This window comes from Macrobrachium nipponense, chromosome 39, assembly GCF_015104395.2.
Source record: "Macrobrachium nipponense isolate FS-2020 chromosome 39, ASM1510439v2, whole genome shotgun sequence".
Taxonomy (NCBI): domain Eukaryota; kingdom Metazoa; phylum Arthropoda; class Malacostraca; order Decapoda; family Palaemonidae; genus Macrobrachium; species Macrobrachium nipponense.
The window spans coordinates 11527545-11550044 of NC_061099.1; the positions used below are offsets into that span (position 1 = coordinate 11527545).

A 22500-nucleotide genomic window follows, 5' to 3' on the forward strand; every position below is an offset into this window, starting at 1 on the left:
CTTCAACGCTATCATCTAATAATGACATGAGATTTACCTCATTCTGATAAATCCTTCATCTTGCAACCTTACATCATATTCAATCACTTTCAGTCACTCAAACCATCATCCATTACAATCAAGAAGATCTTTATGGCAATGACATATTCTAACTAAGAAAATATCCATATCTTGAAAAACTGCTTTCACATTCAATGACTGTCAGTCACTTGACAATTATGCATTAAACCAAGACGAGCTTTATTGCAATTGCAGTCACGCAATAAAAAAATGTTGCATTCAAGATTCCAGTCAAGCTTGTTTGTTTGTTTGTTTGGTTGTTTGTTTGGTTGTATTGTGTTTTTCCGCTGCATGGAACCAGTGGTTATTCAGCAACGGGACCAACGGCTTTACGTGACTTCCCAACCACGTCGAGAGTGAACTTCTATCCGCAGAAATACACACCTCTCACGCCTCATGGAATGCTCGAGAATCGAACTGGCGGCCACCGAGGTGGGACGCCAACACCATACCAACCACGCCAATGAGGCGCTTTTATTCCATTCAAGCAAGCTAACACTTTCTGCAAATGTTTAGGCATCAGGGAATAAATTCCAGAGATGTTCATCTCGTCGCATTCGACTTCTGATAGAGTGGAGAAATCGAGCTAAATTTCCAAGGGCAGAGAGAGAGAGAGAGAGAGAGAGAGAGAGAGAGAGAGAGAGAGAGAGAGAGAGAGAGATTTTCAATGAATTTCCGATTAGATTAGCGAGCTGAGAGAATATTCCAGTGCGAAAAAGCCTTGCCCCGAAGACGGAAAACATACCAGGGAGCTAAAATCCCAAATCTCTCGGGTAAAAGGAGATTGCCTTGAGGTTAGATTAAGAGCGGTGGGACAAATCCAGGTCTATTTCAGCATTGGAATAAACATTTCTGACGAATCCATTTCAAGTTTGATGACAACACACCCACGTTTATGAAAGACGAAAGTGAAAGAGCAGCAGCATAACGAACATTAAAAATAATTACTGCTGGCGGAATTACACGTTGGTAATTATGCAATTCCCTTTTTTTGTACTTTTGTTATATATTTACTTTAGTCAGTTATCAAAGGATGGCAATTACTTGCGTATGTATTCCCCTAAATGATATTCAGCTTGCACCCATATTCAAGGGTAAATGGTTCATATACTTTTCTAGCAAAAAGCAATTACACTTGATAAGTACAATTATAGCATATATGCATATATATAATCTACGTATAATATTATATATATATATTATATATATATATATATATATATATATATATATAATATATATATATATATTAATATAAATATGACTAATAGGACCTCATTGAAAGTGGATGGTATCTAGCGGAGATATTTCTAAAAAAAAATATATCTCCGCTACACACCATCCACTTTCAATGAAGTCCTGTTAGTCATTGTATTAACGTACTGAACAATTGTGTAATATTATATCATAATTATATAATAATATATTATTATATATATAATTATATATACAACTATATATATATATATATAGATATATAACAAGACTAGGAGGTACTGAGGCCATAATATGTGTCTTTGATCTGGATATTTGACCTGGCTCTAAAAGTGTCTAATAGGACGACCACTTGAACGAACCCCTCTCTAGAACTTCGTCCCTTTACATCTATATCTTGCGTTCTTCATTTCTGTCGTATCGATACAACAATTTCTGATCATTTCTGCCTCTCAAACGGTAGACACCCCCCCCCCCCCCCCCCGCCCATCCCCCACCCACCCACCCACCACCATTCTCGTCCCCATCTCATCATCAAGATCCAATCCGCCCGTCCCATTCATATGATGATTCTACTCGTCAGAGAACATCCTTCTTAGGAAACTCGTTATGAGTAACAGCCTGATCCTACATGATGCCTCTTTTGTGGATACAATATTGCGACCTCTACAAGTATCAGAAATATCGTTTTATCGGACCTTTATCTCGTGACTCTGAGTTGACAGTGGTGGAGGTTTTGCAGGAAACTGAACAGGTTCAATTATAATCTTGGTTTTATAAGTCAGGAATGGTGCGTATCTCTTCTTTCTCTGTTTCCTTTTACCTCCTCTTACTACTTCCTTGAATTTCAAGTCAATGGCTCCTTTATAGGGCTTGTTCCATATGAAAAGGTTTCATCTTCTGAATATCAACAATAATAATAATTTGAAGGGATTCTATTTTGATCCAAGTCAAATCCGCTTACGAGGAGCTAAATGTACTGTTTACATGTTGTATTGACGGCTAATTTGCTAACTACTTATTTGTCCTTTAATTAGGTGAAATTGTCACAGCTACGGAACACTTTTTATCGTATTTAAACCATTTTCTAAATGAACCAGCTCTGCCATCAACATTAGGACGATATCCTCCCACCTTAGTTTTCTGTAAAAGGAAAAAAACTATCAAGATGGCTATATATGTCTGCCCGTCCGCACTTTTTTTTTTGTTTTGTTTTTGTCCGCCCTCAGATCTTAAAAACTACTGAGGCTAGAGGGCTGCAAATTGGTATGTTGATCATCCACCCTCCACTTATCAAACATACCAAATAGAAGCCCTCTAGCCTCATTAGTTTTGATCTTATTTAAGGTTAAAGTTGGCCATGATCGTACTTGTGGCACGGCTTTAGGTACCAACAACATAGGCCACCACAGGACCGTAGCTGAAAGTTTCATACAGCATTCTACGCTGTACAGAAAAATGGATTGCTTCGTCGCATTTTTTTCTTGTCTACGGATATTATTGCAAGCATTACTCCCGACAGCTTCTAAGACCCTTGATAATCCTCAATTCCTTACTAACTTGAAAACCTCTCCACTATATATCACTATCCTCGACTGAGTTCACAATCTTACAAACACTGATTAGTCTTTCATACTCTTCGGTTCTAGAATGCAGAATTATCACCCACCTTTCCTCTGTATTTTCTGAGTTACTTAACTTGCCACGATTTAATCCTACATGAAAACCCTCCTCAGTCTAAGAGAGCTTTGCAACGAAATTAATTTTCGGATAAACCCAGAGATATTTTTGCGAACTAAATGGAGAATTACTTAGTCTCAGAAACAATTCTTGTACTAAACAATTATTCCTAAAACTAAATTCTCTCTCTCTCTCTCTCTCTCTCTCTCTCTCTCTCTCTCTCTCTCTCTCTCTCTGTGTGTGTGTGTGTGTGTGTGTGTGAACGTATAAAAAGGTGATACAACGTCAACATCAGCATACGCAAGAACTCCCATGAAGTTATAAATGCATGTAGTGCAGGAAACACGGTTATATTTAAATAGATTCCTTCCATTAACATCAATTGAAAATTCTCCAAATTTCTAAAATAATAAAACAGATCTAGGAAATCCTTTACCAGACAAGCGAAAAACAGAAAAGGGCAAAATGATGTGCGAATTAAAGCAGTTTCAGTCTTTCAAAACACGAAAAAAAAAAAATATGTCTAAGTTACAATATCAAAGTCACCAACTTTCTGTATAAAAACGGGCCGAGCTCCCTCCAACCTTAATGATTTTGCATGCCTCACGTATAGCCTAACAATAGCTCTCTCTCTCTCTCTCTCTCTCTCTCTCTCTCTCTCTCTCTCTCTCTCTCTCTCTCTGTGCTAAGAGTCTGCTAACAACAATAGATTACATCAGCCGCTTCTCCAGGTTTTAAAAGGAAAGTGAGACGCAAAAGTCTTCTTCTTCCCTTTTCCTTCCTCCTCCTCCTCCTCCTCCTCCTCCTCGCCTCCCTCCCCTTCCTCCCTCCTCCAAGAAGTCCAGAAGCCCTCCATCTTTCCTCATCTCGGAGGAAGAGATGAAGGACATTTTTCAAACTCTCAAACGTCTCTTATCTTTCGAGACAGATTCCGCGTTAAGTCGGTGACTCCGCGATTTCAGAAGCAGGTTGGATAAACTGTCTCAAGTTACTGACATCAATATTCTCTCAAGGAGAATGAAACAGTTTCTGAAGTCAGTGGCATTTTTATCCTTCAGAAAACGGTAAGTGATTTAATGTCAGTGTCATCGCACTTTTCACAGAAGTAAGGGAAATACGAATTCTTAATAATAAAAATGAGAAGGAGAAGATACACACGACACGCACACCCACACACACACACACACATATGTATATGTATATATATATATATATATATATATATATATATATATAAATATATATATATACTCTACTCAAAATGGAGCAGCGGACTTCCAAATTTCCGGCTGTCGACACGACCTGGTTCCATTACATTTTTATTCTTCTTCGCACACTTTTTTTATGTTTTATATTTATTTTTGTTTCTTCTTCACCCTTTTCCACAATTATTCTTGTCGTGTCATCTGTCAAGGGAACTTCAGTTGTGTATTTACGAAAATAAAATGGAGAAAGTTTTTGTATTTTTTATTTTTATTTTTATTTTGCTATTACTATCACCGGTTACAGTCGAACAGTTAACTAATTTGTCCCTGGTATTATTATAATTAATTACTATTATCATCGCCAAATTTGCTATTACTAACATCAAACAGTTATCTAACTTGTCCTTGCTATTATCATACACACTATTATTATTAACTATGTTTACTACAAAGATGCACCCGGTTCCCCCCCCCCCCCAAAAAAAAAGAGGATTATATATATATATATATATATATATATATATATATATATATATATATATATATATATATATATATGTATATATCTATATATATATATATATTATATATATATATTTATATATATATATATAGATAGATAGATAGATATTGTGTAAGCATGACACTGCCCATTTCCTATGGATCCCATTTTCTATGTACAGCACAGTACACACACAGCCTATCACACGTCCTATATTACATAGTCACGATTTGATCTAGAATAATGACAAGAAAACACAATCACGTATTAAGCCTCGTACAGACACACCTAAATGACTCCTTCAAAAGCTCAACGTAGTCAAAAAAGATCTTGTAGATTGATTCCCACAATTATAGAAATCTTGAACATCAATCCTGTTGAAATTAGCACAGAATGAAAAGTCATGTCTGAGTAACCCTTCAGACACCTGACTGTCGCCTCCTCACCTGTTCCATGTTTCCCACGGGGGCCCCTAAAACGATGGCATGGCTCTCTGGGGGCCACTTGACACACGTGAGAATTTCCCAATCAGAGATCAGACAACACTGCTACGACTACTTTCAAATCAACTTTTCTCTCTTCAAATGCTTATTCCACTGAATTCAGTTTCCTGCAATGAAGAGTTGGTACAGGATCTGACGGCTGATGACGAAAAACTGGAGCGTTTTTCGAGAAGGTCGACAATGAAGCCACAGCATCTTACAAAACACATTATTCCACCTAAACTTATTATTACAGAAGGAATTCAAGTTCAAGTGAATAAAATTATCATAATGATATTCTTTCTATCCGAAAACCACACCAGTTTATAAAATAAATGCTGTGACTAGTAGAACATGACAAAAATAATCTTGAACCACTATTCAAAAACCGGCTGCGGCTTTTTGCAAGAAATGAATAAGAGTTTAGAAAAACTTTCGGAGAACTGTTTACAAGGAACTCGCTCTTCTGAGTGCCATTTCACATTCCGTGACAAGTATGCAAAATGACACAGGTCCAAGAGAGGAGAGGGTCTCCGTGAAAACTCCGGAATAATAAGAAGAGCATAAAATTCTTTACATATCATAAACATATCCTGCTCAAACCCAGGAAACGAATTCGCAGATTATCATATAAACATATACAATCATTTAGGGAGGGGGGCACTTATACATGTTTTGTCGAATATTACGGCCATTTTCGTAAACGTTACAATTCCACCCAACAATTCCAATGAAATTACATGGTAAAAACCGGCTGCATGGACTAGAATATCAAATAACTACTTCAACCTAGAACTCCCTTATACAGCAATTATAAATTAAAAACTGAATACCGCATTATATACCTAATATCCTTTACATCTTGTGTCTCGTAAACCAACTTCATGTGGCAGCGAAAATGAGAAATTCCTCGAAATGTTCCTCTTACATTTCAAGTCAAAAGTTAGCTATATACCGGCCCACCACCGAGGCGAGGAGGAGCCATTTCCAGGAAATGAGTCGCTCTTTCTGAACGCAAATTTGGGGTGACGTCCAGTGCATGACACTCGACTGAGGAGAGAGGGACGACTAAATGGTTTAAATTCCGAAGGTCAGCTGACAAAGACGCCTATATGCTGCTTTTGTACCTGAAGGTTTAACTCTGTTTAGGTACACGTACCTACGCAATCCCTCACAACCCCATTCCCCCCCCCCCACACAACACACACACACACACACACGCTCACCCACACAAACATATGCACACACATTGCGAATGCGATAAGCTTCCTAAAGGAATTTCCAGTGAGACCAGCAAACGGGCAAAAGTTAGGATTTTCTCTCTCTCTCTCTCTCTCTCTCTCTCTCTATCTATGTCAGAATTATCTTGGAACAATCTGCCAAGTTCTGTACCGATAATAGGAAGTCTCATCAGTGTTAACACAGCTGGTCTAACTTGCCACTTCGAGGGTACAAGTCAATATTTTCCAGTTAACAGCACGTCACAGAAAGAAGCCACAACGGACGCTCGACAAAGGGGAAATTCGACCTCCCTCTCTCTCTCTCTCTCTCTCTCTCTCTCTCTCTCTCTCTCGTTCTCTACTCTCTCTCTCTCTCTCTCTCTCTCTCTCTCCTCCTTCAATATCTTTTTTTTTCCTCTTTCTTTTTTTCAGTGACCACGCAATGGACACTCCTAAAAGGAATATTCGACCAAATTCGACCTCTTTTTTTTCAAATTTGTTCATTTATTTATTTATTTATTGAGTGACCACGAAATCGAGATTGCTATTTCTTCCTAAACAAGTTACGAGTCTCAATTCAGTGACAATTTTCGCTTACTCGGGGAGTAAGCCTACAAACTAAGCCTACAACCTACTTGTTGTTGTTGTTGTTGTTGCTGTTGGGGGATAGGAAAGGTCTATGGAAAGCCTAAAAAGGTCCGAAAAAGGTTTTGCGTTGAGTTAAAGATACAAGAATTCTACGAAGAATAACTGAGGAAATCATTCGGGTTGTTTTCACAAAACATGATGGGAAAAGGGAAGCACCTATTCTGAAAAAAGACAATCGACAATATTAACATAATTCGACATATTATGACTAGAACTACCCTTCTCTCTCTCTCTCTCTCTCTCTCTCTCTCTCTCTCTCTCTCTCTCTCTCTCTCTCAGTTCGAAATTCAATTTATCCTTTATGTTATCACAGTAGCCCAGAAACAATCATTATACTCTTCAGTCCGCAATCAATAAAATATCAGTCCTACACAAATCAACAAAAAAAGCATAAAGAATTCCCTTGTTATTCTTTCACCTGTAAACATAAACACTAGACTTTCAGACGATTCATTCAAGACTCGTTCTATTTGTCGTTATGAAACAAATGCATAGATAAAGCAGGATTAGTTAAGCCATCTCGGTGTTATAAAGTCTGAGGCAGACCTGTCAAGCTTTCTACTCCGGAAAGTAGGTTAGAAATTGTCCTACAGCTGAATGGAAATGGCCCTTGGGGCTACGCAGACAATGTGAAAATAAGAAACCCGGTAAGAAAGACGAATTAACAAAACCCAACACACAAACTCACACTTTTCGTTCGAGAATTCACCATTAATTTTCACAAAAGAACTTCCCTTAAGAATGCTTCGCGAATGCTAGAGGTATTTGAAGTCATACCAGCGAACAAGTAGTATATACCTATTTAGGGACGACAGACACCAGAATCTCGATTCCCCAAGTTCAAGCGACGAAAATAACTACAACGAAGAAGAAGAAGAAGAAGAGAAAGGTCTCCCGTCCCGCTGGCATCACGAAAGCCGAACTCCCGAAATAGACTTCGCTGCTGTTTACGAGAATTTCCTGTTTCCGGCGGATCCTTCATTTTCGCGGGAAAGTCTAAAAGGGTGGCCCGTTGCAAGGGCTCATTCTCCACTTCCCCCAACCCCACCCCCCCACCCCGGCACCCCCATCCCCGCAACAACACTTTGATCAATCAACGAGACAATTCACGACTCGCACGAAAAAAAAAAACCGATCGCGAGCCGCGCCCCCCGCCCCCCACCCCCCCAATAAAAAACCTCCATGACATTAGGGACTGCCCCAACACTCGGAGCATCGAGCATTCTCATTTTATGAATACTAAGAAGTTATAAATTACCGCGGAGCCTACGGTGGGAAATACGCACAAAATAAAATATGAAGTCTAAATTAATATATAATACAATGATTGAATTAAATTTTACGAGAGTATGTATGTATATGTGTATATGCATCCATCCCCTATATATATAATATAATAGATATATTATATATATATATAATATATTAAATATATATTTACAAAGATATATATATATATATATATATATATATATATAATATATAACCTATATATATTGGGGTGATTATTGGTTACAAAGACCATTTGGAACAATGGAGAAAGAGCAAGCCCTGTTATATAATTAATATACTATATATATTATATATATATATATATATATATATATAATATAAATAAATATATATAATTATATATATATACTATATATATATATATTATATATATATATATATTAATATACAGGGCTTGCTCTTCTCCATTTTCCAACTGGTCTTTGTAACCAATAATCACCAACAGCGCTGCAGCATCTGATCACTGCGACAAAGAATTCTCTATAAAAAAGAACAATAGACTTATTAAACTCCAAAATGGCGAAGGAATTAATGGCAGATGATATTACGAGAACCAAATATCTTTTATAAGTCAAGAGGTGCCTGGTGTTATATGCAAAACTAAAGGCTCTAAATTGCATCTGATTATCAGAATTATAACTAAATATTTCATAACTCCTGAAAAAATAAATTTGTAATAATTCCACCCTCATTATTTTCACGGATATTTGCCCTCAGTATACACCACCGACCCTTTGTGCAGAGTTTCATTTCCTTTCTCTCGTAAGTAATAATTTAATTCTACTTTTATAAAATGCGACGCGCAATCTTTCATCTTTTTTCTTCGGCTTTCCAAACCTCACTGACTGCAGTACTACATGAATGTCACCCCAAGTGCGTTTGAAGTCAGTCATGTTTCGTCTTTGAAGTCTCTCTTTGATGTCTCCCTCTGAACAGTTACTTTATTTCAAGTTACGTGTTCAAGCTGGGACGTATCTACTCATTTGGGGTCCCAGTTTTAAAGTAGGTGCTGGTATTTGTGGAGGTTTGTTGTGAACATGAAAATGATCAAAACAAGAAGGAAATTGATGAATTCATGTTAGATTTAAAAAAAAAAAAACCTAATTCCAGATAGTGATTAAGTATAATACAGACGACCATGAAAATTATCAAAAGAAGAAGAAATTGGATGAATTGATGTTAGATAAAAATAACTAATTCTATATGTTAATTAAGTATTATACAGAAGACCATGAAAATGATCAAAACAAAATGAAAATGGATGAATTGATGTTAGATACAAAAAAAATAATTTCAGATAGTGATTAAGTATAATACACACGAACATATAAAAATAATAAAAACAAAGATGAAATTGATGAATTGATGTTAGACGAAAATGGTTATATTTTTCCAGACAGCGATTACGTACAATACGCACCCACATGCATACATACATGCACACACACACACACACGGCCACACACATTTTTATACTTTGCTGTAAAAACATGTTCACTAAAAATAAAGCATTAGACACGCGTCATTTTTCCTCGCCGCCCAAAATTATAGTAAATTGCCTCTCCAATGATATATATTTTTTAATTCTATTTATGCATAAAATCGTAGAGCAAAACTCGTCATCTTTTTTATAATTCCCTTTGGGGACCTTGATGCCAATATATTTAAAAGCTGAATTGTTTTCATTTTTAAGTTGCAATTACAAAAAACGAAGACAAAATGAAACATCAAACTGACGACTTCAAGTTATATAAAAAAAAAAATTCATAATTTCCATGTCATAAATAAAGCAATAAAAATATATAAGTATTTTTGACCGTGGAAAACTTGCATAAAAAGCCTTCCTAATGTTTAAAAATTCGGCTATTGATACCAGCCACTGCACAGGAAACTATATAAATGTAACTTTTGACGGAACTGGTAAAATCGAAGCATATATTTCGTAATTAGTTCCAATCACAACGAAAGTAATATCTTTCATTTACTTCATAGCACGGGGACAAGACCATTTTTCCCACTCTTAACTGACAATCCAGAACTGAGCTTCAATAAGAGACTTGCATAAAACCCAAATCATAACTGTCATAATTCCGACGAATTAGCAGGCATTTCATAAACAAGATACCGAAGTTTCTGTACAACTTATAATGCTGTATAAAACCATCAACTATGACCGGCAGCTCTCCAGTTGCTCAAAAGATGTAGCAGAGTGAAGGTGCGTTCCCATGACTCCGGAAAACGCTGCCAGATGCACGATCCATGCCCAACGTTAACCTTAAATAAAATAAAAACTACCGAGGCTTGAGGGTTGCAATTTGATATGGTTGATAATTGGAGGGTGGATGATCAAAATACCAATTTGAAGCCCTCTACCCTCAGTAGTGTTTTAGATCTGAGTGCAGACGGACACACAAAGTCGACACAACAGTTTTCTTTTACAGAAAACTATAAATACTAATGTTAATAAGAATATAATAGGTAATAATTACCAAAAGTGCAAAGACATACAAATTTTCATAACCGAATATAATACAACTCAATTGCATAATACAAAAATTAATATATGCAACAAATTATGTGATTTGAGTCTGTAAGGTAAACCATTTCTTTGTTATTGTTTTTTTTTCTAGTTTCTTGGGGGGGGGGGGGGAGCACTTCAGTCACAATGGTGGGGGTTTGTAACTTTCGTTTTTTGGGTCAGCAGAGAGAGAGAGAGAGAGAGAGAGAGAGAGAGAGAGAGAGAGAAATAATTATAGATCAGTAATACGACACATAAAGACATATAATTATGGTCAGTATTACAAGAGAGAGAGAGAGAGAGAGAGAGAGAGAGAGAGAGAGATTATAGATCAGTAACACGACACATAGACTAATAATTAAGGTCAGTATTACGAGAGAGAGAGAGAGAGAGAGAGAGAGAGAGAGAGAGAGAGAGAGAGAGATGTCGCAAATAATCCTCTCTTGAAGAGAGAGCGAGAGAGAGATAGAGAGAGAGAAAAAAAAAGAAGCTTGATCACTACCGTGAAGGGAATGCAATCAGGGCAGCTTAGCAAGGAAGTCATCTGTGGTCGCGTACCGCGGGATATCTTATTACGCCAATGACACACGACTTCCTACTTTCTTTTCTGGGCGTAACGGACGCAATGCATTTCCTATCGAGATGGGACGGAGGAAGAAAAATATTCCAGGATGGCTCTGAACGCCCACGGAATATTGGAAGTTTCCATTATTTTTGGATTTTGCATAACTTGTGTGCACGGACACTGCCTGCAAACAGCGTTCATGCCCTTATCAATGTATGTATATAAAATATATATATATCTATATATAAAATTTATATTAAAAAATATAAATATTTATATATCTATATATATACAATATATATATAATAATTATTTAAATTAAATATAATATATATATAATATATATATATATATATATTTATATACGCAAATATATATACATTATATTAACATATATAAATAAATATCTATTAATCTATATATATATAATATATAATTTATAATATATAATTATATATATATATATGTGTGTGTATATACATATAATATATATATATATATAAAATATATATATAGAAATAAATATATATATGAATAACTTGATCACGAAGTATATAAAACGTGATGCTATGTATAAATAAAGGTTTTTTGCCGCGAAGGAAAAAATGAAAAAGCGAGATAGCCAAGTACTTTCGTTCCTGTTCGGACCGTTTACTGAGGCAAACTGATTTTACAGAGAACAACATAGTCAAAAGAAAGCTTAATATACAAACTGACACTACAAGATTAGCAAGCAATAATGGTGATTTTCACTCTACAGAAAGGAGGAGCCGCCTGAGGGTAGCCCCACCTTGAAGGATACACGCAGTAAATAAGTGATTCTCCCAGAAAGCAGTACATTTTGAAAAAACACGGGAGCATATACAATTTAATATCATGAATTATTACACAAATTTCCTCCCCCCCCAAAAAATTATTATTAATGAAAAGACGAAAGAAAATATAAATATATATATATCGAGCAAGAGTAAGAGGGAGAGAAAATATCGAACCAGAGAGAGAGAGAGAGAGAGAGAGAGAGAGAGAGAGAGAGGAGAGAAGAGAGAAATCATACTAAATAATAACAATTGGGGACTAATTTATTAGTTGTTCATTTATTTTAAGGTCCTTCATAAACATCTTACAAATATATGGGTCCAAATGATACACTCCCAGACTAAGATTTAGGTTGTTTTTATTAGTGATTTGTATAATTGCCGATTCCAGTAAATTTCTTGAAACATAATCATCAGATCTAGCAATTACCGAGGTATCACCCCAATAAATACAATGAAATTTTTCACTCAGATGGATAAACAGTGCATTTGAAGTCTGGGCTGTTCTAACTGAATACATATGCTGCTTTATACGTACACATAAATTTTTACTTGACTGACCAACATAAAACGATGGGCAATCCTTACAAGGAATTTTGTAAATGATGATGTTATTTGTTACGGGACTATTCTTAATTAGCATATCTTTAATGGTATTGTTATAAGAGAACACTACATTAACATTAAACGATTTAAATATTGATTTTATGGTTTAAAATCCACGAAAATAAGGTAAGCTAAGTACATTTTTAGGCATTTCTTTTTCATTAGTGGGGTGATACCTCGGGAATTGCTAGATCTAATGATTATGTGTCAAGAAATTTACTGGAATCGGCAATTATACAAATCACTAATAAAAACAACCTAAATCTTAGTCTGGGAATGTACCATTTATGGACCCATATATTTTGTAAGAGTTATGAAGGACCTTAAAATAAATGAACAACTAATAAATTAGTCCCACATGTATATAGTTATTATTTCTCTCTCTCTCTCTCTCTTCTCTCTCTCTCTCTCTCTCTCTCTCTCTCTCTCTCTCTCTCTCTGGTTCGATATTTTCTCTCCTTCTTACTCTTGCTCGATATATATATATTTATATTTTCTTTCGTCTTTTCATTAATAATAATTTTGGGGGGGGAAAATTTGTGTAATAATTCATGATATTAAATTGTATATGCTCCCGTGTTTTTTCAAAATGTACTGTTTTCTGGGAGAATCACTTGTTTACTGCGTGTATCCTTCAAGGTGGGGCTACCCTCAGGCGGTTCCTCCTTTCTGTAGAGTGAAAATCGCCATTATTGCTTGCTAATCTTGTAGTGTCAGTTTGTATTTAAGCTTTCTTTTTGACTATGTTTTGTTTCTCTGTCAAATCAGTTTGCCTCAGTAAACGTTCCGAACAGGACCGAAAGTACTTGGCTATCTCGCTTTTCCTTTTTTCCTTCGTGGCAAAAAACCTTTATACACACACACACACATATATATATATATATATATATATATATATATATGATATATATATATATATATCATATATATATAATATATATATATACATATATATGTATATATACATATATGTATATCTTCTATTCCTTACTAGTTTAACAAATTATTTTCAAAGGAATAAACGTATCGAAACAGACAAATTTAAAAAAAGACTCCACTTTACCTACGAAAAAAGTACGAACAAATTACGTACAGCGAAAAACTAAATCTCTCACCTGACTTCGTGGACTCCACGGACGTCGCATTTCGAACGTGTATGGTCTTGTTGGGCCCCCAGGTGTCAGGTTCAGTCAGTCGATCAATCGCCCACGACCCGAGGCACCTGGCCATGTACGGGTATGTGGGTTCTGACGTATTTCATAAAGCTAGATTTTAGGGTATATCGGAAATCTTGTCTTTATAAATGCTACAAAGAAAGAATTTGCTTATGTTATAGATTGTGTCCGCATAAATATCTTACGAATCTTATCATTAAACTGCATTTTGAAAAGGTTATATTACCATAGACCATCCAAGATGCGAAATGCTCTTGATCACTAGGTTCAGAATTTGCCTCGAAGACCGAATTCATTTCTGGTACGGGACAATTTCAAAGCATTACTGGCTGGCCACAAACTCAGAATCACGTCCGGGAAGAGAGAAAACCGATCGAGGGGAAGGTATTTCATATATCATACCCCTCACCAATTACGGTTACCAGTCGTAGTTCTATTCTAAATAAGCAAAACGTGTATAACAGGACTCGACCAAATAATCGCAGAAAATATACGGGTGTACAATAATTATCGTTCAGAACAAGACGGAATAATGAGAGGTCAAGTAGTTGTACTGGCTGAATAAAACTGATGGGTCGAAATCACAAAGACTGGAGTGACTGAATATGCGCAGGGAATGAAGCTCCTTTATACACCAGATGATAAAGGCTGAATCAGCCTTTAAGAAGTGGGGAAATGAACTTCGCTGTGCCACACGCAGTCTATAATGAGCCACTACCACGGCTGCATTAGAGAGAGTGTAAGCTATACGCCAAGAAATACCCACGAATGGCATTAAAGCACAGTGTCTCTAGGGCAGACCGACAACGGCCATAAAATGGTTAAGGGCCCCTTTGGGGGGAAGGGAGTGCCATTAAAACAGGGGGCGGAGCTTCTTCATTACAGGGGAGGGGACATTTATTCACTGCTGTAAAGGTTCCCAGAATATAAACACAGCCGCCTTTTGCGACCTTCTTGATGATGTTCTGGTCCTCCCTCCCTGAAGCCAGGAACCACCGGGCTACTTACTTTGAATTTTACAGATAATCTGCTACTTACTTTTACCTTTTTAACCATATAATATATAGATATATATATATATATATATATATATATATATATATATATATATACATATATATACATATATGTATATATATATATATATACACATATACATATATATATATATATATATATATATATGATATATTATCTATGTATATATCTGTATATACATATATATATATACACACATGATATATATATATATATATATATATATATATATATATATATATATATATATTGCATGACGAACACACACACGCACTCACAGGCATGTATTTGTATATATATATATATATATATATATATATATATATCTATATATATAATATCATATATATTATATATATATATATATATGTATTATATCCACTTAGCCTCTCTGATAGCCGTTTTCGGTAGCGTCACTGTCCGATCCTGATTTCGTTCCCCGTCCAACTGGACGGTGGTTCGAATCCCATGGGGTACGAAATTATTATCAACTAAAAAATTCCCCCTCGGTACATATATGAAAATATATCAATTCCGAGGTAGAGCGAATTAGATATTAAAGGACATTTGTAGCTCGAATGATATATATATATATATATATATATATATATATATATAATATATATATATCATATATATATATATATATATATATATATATATATATATATATATATGTATACACATATACATATATATATATATATATATATATATATATATATATATATATATATATATATGTGTGTGTGTGTGTGTGTGTATATTATATATATATATATATATATATATATAAATTATATATATATATATATATATATATATGTGTGTGTATATATATATATATATATATCTATATATATATATACTATACTTATAATATATATATATATCAAATACATGCCTGTGAGTGCGTGTGTGTGTTCGTCATGCATTCACCACCAGAAGCAAGCAAACAAAAGACAAATTTTCGCGAAACGTGAAAAACGGAACTTTAGAAACCAATTCTGAGAACATTCATAGCAAAACCCGATTTTTCGGAAAAGGGAAAGGATGAAGTGAAACCCTGGGAAGAGCCATCGTGGAATTGGATGTCAGAGAGAGAGAGAGAGAGAGAGAGAGAGAGAGAGAGAGAGAGAGAGAGAGAGAGAGAGAGAGAGAGACTGTTTTATAAGCTTGAATTTTTCATGGATATTTATTCATTTTTTCTGTAAGCTTAGAACTTTGATGAATATTCACTTTTTAGCTTAAAACTCGTGAATATTCATTTATTTTTTGGAAGCTTAAAACTTTGATTAACTTATTTATTTGTTAAGCTTAAAACTTTCGTGAATATTTATTTATTTTTTGGAAGCTTAAAACTTTGATTAACTTATTTATTTGTTAAGCTTAAAACTTTCGTGAATATTTATTTATTTTTTGGGCTTACAACTGATGAATATTTATTTATTTACTTTGTAAGCTTAGAACATAGTTGAATATCTAAATATTTGTTTTATAAGCGTATAAACAGCAAAATATTTACTTATTCATTTTGTAGGCTTAAAAAGCCTTGACGAATATTTATATATTTAACTTTTTAGCTTAAAATATTTTGCTAAATATGAATGTACGTTTAAAAACCTTGACGAATATTTATTTATTTATTTTTTGGGCCTAAAAATTTTTGACGGATATCTATTAATCTATTTTTGAGCTTAAAAAACTTTGACGAATATTTTACTTTTTAAGGTTAAAAAACTCTGATGAATCTTTATTTAATTTTGAGCTTAAACCTTCGACGAATATGTATTTATTTTTTGAGCTTAAAAAACTTTGATGTATATTCATTAATTTTTCGAGCTTAAACCTTTGACGCATATTTATTCGTTTTTTGAGCTTAAAAATTTTTTGATGAATATTTATTTATTTTTTAGCTTGAACCTCTGACGAATAGTTATTTATTTTTTGAGCTTAAAAACCTTTGATGTATATTCATGACTTTTTTGAGCTTAACCCTTTGACGGATATGTATCTATTTTTTGACCTGAAAAACTTTGATGAATATTTATTTATTTTATCCAGAGTAGACACGTGAGAACGAAAGAGTGGAATTCTTAAAAGAGGAGAAACCCAGACCTGAAAAAAGAAAAAAGCTCTATCACTTTCCAGCTGATCCCCGCTTTCATTAAAACTATGGGGAGCTGGTAATGAACAACAGGTTATTTTTTTTCAAAGGTATTTTTCTCTTCTTAACAAGGATGAAAGGGCGCAGTTCGTTTCTTCCCCCAAATCCTCAGGTGAAATGAAACGCGAAAGAGGAAAGAAGGAAAGAAACAAAAGAAAAGAAAAGAAAACAGTTCAGGCCAAAGGACTTGAGGATGAAAAACCTAGATTACAAAACCTAGAAAACACTTATGGAAAGAAGTAAAAAAATTGGAGTTTTCTGTAAACCGTATAATGCTCTATGAGCCGCAGCCCATGAAACCTCCGGACACAGCCCGGGTTGCCTAGCCTATAGCGTTGTCAAACGCACGATCATAGTTAACTTTAACCTTCAATAAAATCAAAGCTACTGAGGATAGAGGGCTGCAATTGAGTATGTTTGATGATTGGGGGTTGCATGATCAACATATCAATTTGCAGCCCTCTAGCCTCAGTAGTTTTTCAGAGCTGGAGGCGGAGAGAAAAAGTGCGGACGGACAGACCAATAGCCATCCGAATAGTTTTACAGAAAACTAAAATATATCTCAGACCACTGGGGTCTATCGGGTCATTCAGCGGTGAAGCGGACATTGACAGTGAAAGGAGGAAAACCTTCAAGCAGTGACACTATGAATCAATTACTAGGAGAGGGTGGAAAGGAAAAAGAGAATAAGAGAGGAGGTACAGTAAAAGGAATGAAAGGGGGTTGCAGCTAGGGGCCAAAGGCACGCAGCAAAGAACCTACGGGGTTGGCAATATACAGTGGAATAATCAGCCAGCCAACAGCATGATTCGAAGATCATTTCAACGGAGCTCATAACGAAGGAAGAGGTGTCCTCAAAGGTGTTACAAGGCCGCCTGTGAGGTGTGGAAGACTCTTCTTTGGCTGAAAGGAGCAATGACCAAAATAGCACCTTTGGAAAAGATTTGTTTGCGACCGAGAACAACTGGAACGAGAGGCTATTCATTAACAGGCACGTCACGGATCAAAACAACCGTTTGTAGATCGAGACAAAAGATGAATATCCAAAAATGAGAGCCATATTTCAACTGGGACTGATAATGGAACACGTGACATAAAAACACTTTCATCTTTCAGGGACTCCAACTGAAATAACCTGAGAGCCCGAACTGTCAATACAAGTTGAGAGGAAGGCTCGACTTAAATGTCATCACAGTTGAAAAACTGAGTGGGTGCCGCTGGGGATATCAATATTGGCTGAGTTATGGAGCCCCAATTTCGATCTGCTCACGTAGTCAGAGTCGGCAGATGAGGAGTGCATTCTAGATTAACAGCAAACAGGGAAAAGGATATATTGGGAGAAGAGTCACACGAGAGAAGGTCACTGATAATTAGGAGGAAATAAGTGGGCGTGAGAGCAATGCTGGAAGGGCACCACCACTGCAGATGAAGAGGTGGGCTGGAAAGGAGGGCAGGGCAGCTTGGCCTTTTCATTAGAAGGATAATTTATGGATTCGTCAGGATTTCAAAGAGGAGGAGAGGTCGACCGGCGGAAACTGTAGAAAACTTCCTTGACAACCTGGAAAAAAAATTTTCTTAGTAGGAGACGATGTTATGGTATCAAAATTTCCTCCATGAAAACAAAAAATCGTCTTCCTTCCTTCTATGCACAAAAACAAAAAAGACAACTTGAGTAGCAGCAGAAAGGTAGGGCTGGGTGCCCAAGTCTCAGGAACGGTCGAACTAAATGTTAAACAAAGTGAAAATCATATATCATAAAAAAGGACACATCCCTCAATAAAAGTGGAAAAGAAGACACCAACGATACGAGCCACGAGATGAATATATCTGCGACGGTAGCAACAAAATGAAAGAGAAAGGCTTCCGTGTCACCAGCTGTGATCTCTTTAACCTACAAGAAAAATGGAATTGGTGGGGGAGACCTGAAGGGGGCAAGGGAAGTGGTTGGTGCAGGGGAAAAAAGCGGAACACTCAATCACATAATCGAAATTTATGCCGTTAATCGTTTTCGGAAAAGAATAGCATGCAATAGTCAGAGAGAGAGAGAGAGAGAGAGAGAGAGAGAGAGAGAGAGAGAGAGAGAGAGACGGACGTTATTTTGACCCTGCAGTCATGTCACATCCGTCCCTGGAGTATCTTGAATTTCAACAAATTGAAATCATCTCTTGTCAGCATATATATATATATATATATATATATATATATATATATATATATATATATATATATATATATATATATAATATATATATATATATATATATATATATATATAATATATATAATGATATATATATATATATATATATATATATATATATATATATATATATATATATATATGTATATTTATATATATATTATTATATATATATTATATATATATATATACATATATATATATATATATATATATATATATATATATATATATATATATATATATATATATAGATTTTTCGTAAATAAACGAAAAAAACACATTGGGCCTTGCGAATTACTTTTATGAATACCTGGGCAAATTCTTTAAATGCATCACCTGCTCCGCAGAGCCTTTTAATATCAATAGTTGAATTAGACGCTCTGAAAAGATACTGAAATGTGGGTGGGTCCACATTCCCGCAGAAGTTCAAACCACATCGCCTTCCAGCTTGGAGACTCATTGCCTAGCCCTGGTACATACTATACTACAGGAGGCAGGTTGGAAATAACCGACGACCGGAAGTGTAGAATGAATCACTGGCAAGTGCTGGTTAGGGCCACCACTATGTCGTCGACTTGTATTTAACCTGTTTGTGAAGTGTACGCGATAAGTTGTCAGCGTGTTAATGACATGTTAATGCAACCTGAGAGAGAGAGAGAGAGAGAGAGAGAGAGAGTTTTGTAAAATATTCATAATTAGCACCAGATATGCACCCTAGTTACGAGAGAGAGAGAGAGAGAGAGAGAGAGAGAGAGAGAGTAATAAAAAAAAACATTCAAAATTAGCAACGAACATCAGACCCCTCCCTTGTTCTCAGTCCTTTTCCCAAGCGGCATAATATTTTGACTAAGGACTAGACTGGACCGGACAGCTTCCCATCGGATGCTTTTGGGCAAGTGTCCGAAAGAGTCGTCGATCTCAAAAGCGCTCAACGAGACCAAACGTTCCCTCTCTGCGTCAAGAGGCCTCGCTTTCAGAATCTCTCGAGAGACGGTGACGGGTAAATGCGGTAGTGTGACGCCGGACTCTTTGAAGAACTATTTTTACTCTAGGTTTTCTTCATACTTGGAGAGAGAGAGAGAGAGAGAGAGAGAGAGAGAGAGAGAGAGAGAGAGAGAGAGAGGAGAGAGAAGCATAATGTGTTCTGCAAAGTTCTGCTTATAAAATTTATTTGATACACTCAAGTAACACTTCGTGTATTAAGACCACAAATACCTCCTGGTATCGAACTCACTTTGGGTTGAGAATAACTGACCACCCGCCATAGCTCGAGTTCGACTTGAAGCGTTTTGGGTTTGAAAAAGAGATTGAATTCAATTAAATTGAATATGTTGAATATGCAATTCAGGCAAAAGGCCAAGTGGAATGGAATGCAATGAAATGGAATATCAAATTCAGGCCAAAGGCCAAGCGCTGTGATCTATGAGGTCATTCAGCGCTGAAACTTAAATTGACAGTAAAAAGGTACGAAAGGTGTAACAGGAGGCAAATCTCAAAGCAGTTGCACTATGAAGCAATTGTTAGGAGAGGGTGGAGAGTAAGATGGAAAAAAGAGAATATTAAAGGAGGTTGAGCAAATGGAACGAAAGGGGCTGCAGCTAGGGGCCAAAGGTTCGCTGCAAAGAACCTAAATAATGCCTACAGTGCACCGCATGAGGTGCACTGACGGCACTACCCCTCCCTCTAATAAGTTTTGATGCAGAGCTGAATTTGAAAGTGATCGATTCAACCGTCATTCGTCATTGACACCATCTTGGGGTGCTGTTATCATTGTCATTATCTCGATGCCGCAAAGCAGAGAAATCCTGAAATCATTTCTCTCTAAACAAAACACTAAGTATCCTATGAAATAAGAAATGAAATTTGATAAGACTTTATATAGACCAAGGCCAAACATATATGGAGGCCACTAGACTCCCACAAGGAAGACACTTCCAGCCTGTGGGAAGCCGATGAGAGAGAGAGAGAGAGAGAGAGAGAGAGAGGAGAGAGAGAGAGAGAGTTTACCTTTGAGTTCTCCAAGGCATCGAGACAGCATTCAGAAACGCGTCTAATTCCGTCTGTCGTCGGCCTTGATTGCCCGTTTACGTGTTTGTTATGCGACCTGATCCGGTTTGGATCTGGATCAGGAGGATGTACGTGAAGGATCGTACATGGAGGTTCTTTCACATACACGAATGGGAAACGCACATGAATGGTCTGCATACTCTGGATGTGAATCTGTAGAAGGCAGGGGAAGGAGAGATAGAATTCCTATGTTCAGTCTGTGTATAATGCTACTCTATTAGCCTGGTTACCGAAGTGTTTACATGATGAAGTATGCAAAATGGATGCAATTGCAAGAGAATGATTTTCATCTAGCATGTTCTGCAATGGTTTAAAGTGTAGAGGAGAGGTTCTTAAAAGAATTGTCAGGAAACAGTCGATCCTCGTGACAAACGATTGCTGACACAAGATGGCGTCAATGGAAAGAGTAATGGATAATGCATCTGTATCATAAAAAGGTGCTTTTAAAATTAAGAAATAAAAATGGTTTCGGAAAGATTTTGAGTAGACTCGAAAGCACACATAGACGAATCTGGTTACGAAGTGCATCAAAATGACGAGATGAAAAGGAAATAAAGATTAAGTAAACGTGAAATGAACTAAATGATGGAAGGAGGGTGAAACGTCCACATGGACGCACTTCAAATTAAGCCGAAGAAACGGTATTAAAAAAAGACAACGGGCGTCAATAACAAAGTTAAAAACCGCAGAAAATGCAAATGGACTGATCAACCAACTCCTTTTACGAAACTAGGTTCAAGGTGTTTGATCGGCAAACAAAAGCGTAGACAAGCCAGAATGCAAAGCAAGCACCCTGTATGAAAAGTTGAAAAGGGGAGACGTGAGCGTTCGCCAGAGTTTGAGGTGCATTGCAAAAGCAGAGGAAGTGCACGTAAAAGCACGGCATACCGGAGAGGAAAATCCAATATTTGATATAAAAATATTGTTTCACTTCGCTTAATTTAATTGCTCTTTGTCAGGTTCTCTTCATATGAGAAGAGGTAAAAGGTGGAATCAAAAAGTCTTTTTTTTTTTTTTTTCATTTTTTCTGAGATGCTTTTT

The 22500-nt window shown here is 36.0% G+C and overlaps 2 protein-coding genes and 1 pseudogene across 3 annotated transcripts in view; 2 read left to right on the forward strand and 1 right to left on the reverse strand.

Moving 5' to 3' along the window:
* The window catches only part of LOC135210525 (microprocessor complex subunit DGCR8-like), a 215323-nt gene that overhangs the window by 84390 nt on the left and 108433 nt on the right, over window positions 1-22500 (reverse strand). The gene's annotated exons all lie outside the window — the stretch shown is intronic.
* The window catches only part of LOC135210524 (neuropeptide CCHamide-1 receptor-like), a 119076-nt gene that overhangs the window by 50599 nt on the left and 45977 nt on the right, over window positions 1-22500 (forward strand). The window lies entirely within an intron of this gene.
* LOC135209956 (uncharacterized) overlaps window positions 17836-22500 on the forward strand; it is a 10742-nt pseudogene continuing 6077 nt past the window's right edge.